Consider the following 6,000-nt stretch of genomic DNA (forward strand, 5'->3'; position numbering starts at 1 on the left):
AACACACATTCTGGGGATAACCTCTTTGGAGAAAATGGGTCTCTAGGTTTTTAAGGCTCCAACTATTCCAGAGACCCAGGAGCAGACAGCACTGGCTACTGTGTGATAATTTCACGGTACCCACAAAGAAGCCCTGAAATAAAACCCAAGCCATCTCTTTGATTAATTCATTGTAGCGAATGATCTTTCCAGAATCACGGTTTCCAAGTGGGAAGATACTCAATCGGGAGCCGCATCCATCCAGGGATTCTCACCCTCCGTGTCCCTTGGTTATGTACTGAGAATTCTGGACAGGTAATGAACACACAGTGTTGGCCTCTGCTTCAGCCCTTGTTTAGACATAGCTATTGTAGGAAAGCAGCCAGAACTACAGTATGCTTCATCTTTCAGCTGTTATAAAACACGGATAAGAAGCCTACAGATTTTCACCTGCACAGCTCCCCCTCCCCATGTTTATGTCCCTGTTCTTAGAATCAAGATTACTGTTTGTATCTTCTGACCTTTGCTTCAGATCTTGCTCCGGTGCTGAATTTTCTTTGAATGACTTTGGGATTTTTGGCAGCCTTTGTAACCTAATTAACTTCTAGACAGGCTGAAGTTTAGCATCTGCCTGTGTCACTGCAGACCAAGTCTGCCCAGGAGAGCTTTGTCGCTGTTTGCAGTGCAGTCTCTACATCACCGCCTTTGCTGGAGTTAGAGCAGAGCATCCTTTGGGTAGTGAGGAGGGGTTTGCTTGAACATCACATAGAATCACCTATCCTGGCCCCACCCACCTCTTTCCTACACACAGAAACACCTATCCTGGCCCCACTCCACCTTTTTCCTACAGTCTCCTAATCTTTCTCTTCTTAACACTCTGAAAACAAAGACAAATGTCTCAGCATGCAGGTGATGGTCCAAAGGAGAGGCCAACCATTATGGTAAGATTTCAGTGTTAACTCCTATAATTTTCCAGCTTAAGGAATTTGATTAGTGATTGATCATTAGATAGATAAATTCGAGATTTTGGAGGATACTTAATTTTTAGCTTTGTTTAATATGTTTTAACACTTTGTCTTCTTCAATAAATATTAGAAGTGCTATTTCATTTTTGCACATGAGAGAACAAGGCTGAAAACCAGAAATTACTAATACAAGGTCACAAAATTAATCTATACTAGAGCCAGAATCCCAGTATTAATGCTCTTTTCAAAGATTTTTGCAATATGGTGAGTTCATTTTCTAATTACCCAAGTCTAGCCCTGGCTGCGATTTCTAACAATCTGGAATTGGCCACCCAGACCTCCTGGACAGGTGTGGAAGACTTACTGGCCTGTCTGCTTTCAAGATGATCACACAGGTCTACACCCTTCTGGCTTACTTCCTTTTTATTTTCTTTTAATTATCATCACATAGTGAAATAAATACCATCCCAGAAGTAGGCAGGAGAATTTAATGCCTTCAGAAATGAGAAGAAAAAGAGTCAAGGAACACGGGTCTGCAGCTATGCTGATGAGGCAGTTCCTTTTCTGCTCTTCACCCACCCCAGCCTTTATAATGCTGACCTGTGGGGAAGTCAGATCACTGCTAAGCCCCCTTCATTCACTGGTCTGGGAAGAGTCATTTCTGCATAGGCTCCATCCTCCTTGATACAGAAGTTAATGACCCTGGAATACATTGTCATTCCACTAAGCTAATATCTAGTGCTATACTGAGTGCTGCCTGAATGATACACTGTTTTTAGCTTTACTTAGCCTTTCATTTAATTATATTGCCTTAAGGGTCTTCACCTAGCATGTCCTATCTCCAGTCTAGCACCCTGTCTTAGACATTATTGTCTCTTGTACATTATCTTTAAATTGCTATTTATTTACTTATATTTTTATATCTTTAAAAATAAAATATAACTATGTTGTTTTCCCCTTCCTTTTCCCCCCTTTATTCTCTCTCAAGTGCCCTGCTCCTAGTCCTTCTGTGCCTGTTTTCTCAATTTGATAGACTCTTTCTTATTATTGTTGTTACGTATGTATGTATGTATAAGTACAAGTATTCATACATATAAGTATACCTGAATATAGCACACTGAGTCCATTTTTCTTGTCTGTGTATGTGTGTGCATATGCTTTCAGGGCTAATCACTTTGTATTGGCCTCATCACTGGGATAGACTAATTCTTTCTCTTTCTATATTCACTAGTTGCCTGTAATTCTTTGTCTAGGTGGGGCCCCATGAAATTTCTCCTTTTCTGGTCCTGTTCGCATGTCTATTGATATTGCCATTTGTTCTGGTCTTGTTTATGCATCCTTTTCTAGAAGACTTTCTGCTATTCTGGCCCTAAGAACCTTTCTACTCCTCTTCCATGATATTCCCTGAGCTGTAGTGCAAGCTATTGTATGCTTGCACACGCAATGCTCCGTATTGCATACTCACGTCTGATGCAAATGTATACACTGGGGCTGTGCTCTTCACAATGCTATCTCTGCATAGCATCTAGTTGTGGATTTTTGTTATGTTATAACAAAAACATAACAAAAAGACAGGCTTCTTTGATCACGGGTGGTAGCTACAATTATCCTTGGGTGTAAGGATCAGACTCAGAATGTGTTCAAAAATTATGCTGGTCTATCAAAATGGTGGTAGTAGATTTCTCTTCTAAGATTTGTGGCCTCACTACCCCTGGGAAGGTGGCTAGGTTTCTAGTACTGGGCATGATTTCCCTCCTGTTGAGTTAAGTCAAATTCTATAGCTTCTGAGACCAGATGAGATCGGGCCTGTTCAGGGTGGTATAGCCGTACACTCTACAGCTGTTTCTTATTGCCAATATGTAAGGGACACTTATTGCAATTTAGGGTTATATTGTCATGGTGGTCTTTGTTGGAGTTCATAGGTATTGCAGTTGGGTAGGATTAGTGATTGCTTCCTTCCCTTATCATCTTGAATAGTATTTTCTGGTACCTTGGAACTAGGCAGGGAGGAAGATTTCAGGCTAGATCCAGCTTAAATAATATGAATCTTAGACCTTTAGCATGTGGGGGTCTTCAGAAATGGGAGTTTATCTTCAGTCTCTGAGAGGCAATCAAAGGCAACAATAATAGTCTATATTGGTCTGGGAGACGATTGAATGATCCTGACCAAAGAAAGGAAGTTTCTTGTGCCTGTTACTGGGTTTTTGTAAGTACATGGTTATTATGGGGAGCATTGCCAGCATCTTCCTTGATGATACATATATACATGCATGATAAACACACACATATACATACTGTATGTTTTATGTATAATTTTACATAAATACAAAATAATATTCCCTTGAGGCTTTATCGAACAACTCACATCCCTCTTTCTTCTTCTTCATTGGCCTCCCTCCCTTTCTCCAGCTGGAGCTCCCTCTCCATTTTACATTCTCTGTCAAAGGCATCACGCTAATCCCCTCTCATAATGACCCCCAGTGGTTTCCTTCTACTTTTCTGGTTTCTGAAGTCACTCCATTTTGTATATTCACATCAGAAGATTTAGAGCAAGGGATCACAGATGAGCGAGTACATGTGACATTTGTCTTTCAAGGTCTGGATTACTTCACTCAATATAATCTTATCTAGATGCGTTCAAACATTTACCTAAAAATCCCACGATTTCGTGTTCCTTTCCAGCTGAAGAGTATTGCCCTGTGAAATGTGCCGCCTTTTCATCATCCATTCACTTACTGAAGAAAAGTTAGGTTGTTTCCATTTTCTGCCTATTGTAACCAGAACAGCAATGAACATGGCTGAACAAGTATCTGTGGCATAGGATGCCAAGACTTTTGCACATATATGTACTTTGTATTCTGTTTAAAGCCTCATGTGTCTTCCTGTGATCAGCGGCACTTTGCTTATTCTAGTCCACAAAACATAGACACACCTCACCTACTTCCTTTATGTGATAGCTGATGACTGTCACCCAGATTTAGGCTGTGCCACAGGCCTATTTTTTTGCATGTGTGATAGGGACTACCATGGGAAATCCCAGTGTCAGATCTGACACGACTGGCTCTGACCCAGCGTGTGTGTGAGACTCCAAATACACTTATATCTATGTACATCAAATATTCTGATCAGAAAAGTGGTTTGTCGTTCTGTGTTTGTGCTGTTGGTGGGTGGGGACAGTTTTTTTTCCCCCTTCTTTTTTGAGACAGGGTTTCTTTGTGTAACAGCCTGGCTGACCTAAACTGGCTCTGTAGACCAAGCTGACCTCTAACTTAAAGAGATCTGCCCTGCATCCCATGTGTTGGGATTAAAGGTGTGCATCACCACTGCCTGGGTGGGTGGGGCTAGTTTTAAAGCTCCTTGTATTATAAAGAAAGCCAAACAAACATATATTTCCACTCTCTCTCAGGAAATCAAGCCAATGGAGCCAGACATGCACCGTTTGTGTTTCCCAAACTTGAGGCAAGATCTCAGATACAATATTACATTCATGCTCCCAGTGGCTTTCTGATTTGGTGATAAATATTTGATTCTTCTTGGCTAATGTGAGAAATGAATAATACATGGTCACTCAAGCCAAGACTATGCTTCCCAAAGTTCCAGCACAGGATATGAGCTAGATCATCAAGAACCCACTTACTTGTTTACAAAATGGAAATTTTCAGTAGAAGTGAGAATTTGTCAGCATAACAATTTGTCAACATAGATGGTTGATTCAGAGGTGTCTGCAGCAAGATAGAAAATGCAGCGGCTGAGTTCTAAATAAAGTTACACCTTTCAGGAAGCGCTATTTGATGTTTTCATGACTCAGAAATTCTAACTTTATACCCACCCCTTCCAAATCTGTTTCATGTACTTTTTGATCAGTCTTCTTACAATCTTCTAAACACATCGCAAAGAGAGCACTATGCACGCCACCAAAGTAGAAGAAAGTAAGTTTTGAGACAAAAATAATTCATTAGTTCATATTTCTAAATTAAAAGTTTTATTTTCGCTTTACAGCTGCCAGAATTTCTCCTCTCGACAATCTCAAATATGCACCTTAGAAACCTTCTTCCATCACCTGACACCTATTTGGAGAATTCTGTTTTCTTATGAAGTATGGTCGTACATGCTAATTTACTTTATTTCTGACCCCATGAGGTAAGTTCTGTATTAGCTATTCCACTCCTCACTTTCACTGGAAAAGCGGCTCAAGAAACATTAGCAGGGTCACCAAATTTAATAGATTCCTGAACACCAAGTCACACATCAATGATAATATATTACTTGACCACCAACTGATAAGATCCATTTGACTACATTGAGAAACATCATTTGTGGCTGTATAAAATTCATGCTCATGGTCCTGCAAACTAAGCCACATGGAGCGCGAAACACTCTCCATAGGTAGCAGTGGTCACTACATCATCTGTTTATGTTACCCACTGTTCTCAAGGGATCAGAAGTCAATTTCCACATCCTTGGATTCTGTTAAGAGCTTGGTTTGGTAGATGGGTGCTTTAGCTTTCCTTCAGTATGACAGACATCTGAGGTGAAGGGAAAAGGTTATTTTGACTCACAGTTTAGAAGTTTAAGTCATCAATAGGTTAGCCATGTTGGTTTTGGGTCTCTGAGGGCCAGCACATTGTGGTGGAGGAAGGGAATGCAGTGCGAGGCAAAGGTGTTCACTTAATGACCCTGTGTGAAAGAGAGAAGAGACTGTCTGCCTGCAAGAGTATGATCCCAATACACTAAAACCTCCCTGGGTTCCAACTCTCAAGATTTTTTACTATATCAAAGGAAATGGGCACTGAGCCTTTGCCCCGTAGGTGTTTGGGAGACCCTTCAAACCCAAGGAGGAGCAGTGGGTACAAGTGGTTGTCTAAGCACAGATAGCTAGGAAGTACAAGCTCTCTGAGCCAGATTTATCTCACCTTCTAGTGCATGGTATCTTTTCATTATGCAATGCCGAGTCCACAGAAAATGCAAGAAATTCTTCCCTTTAAGTTGTTTTATTCTGACATAGCTCATATGTTTTCAATATATTACTTGGGTCACTTGTACATTTTTCTCATTG

Source organism: Myodes glareolus, chromosome 8 (genome assembly GCF_982192425.1).
Source record: "Myodes glareolus chromosome 8, mMyoGla1.1, whole genome shotgun sequence".
NCBI lineage: Eukaryota > Metazoa > Chordata > Mammalia > Rodentia > Cricetidae > Myodes > Myodes glareolus.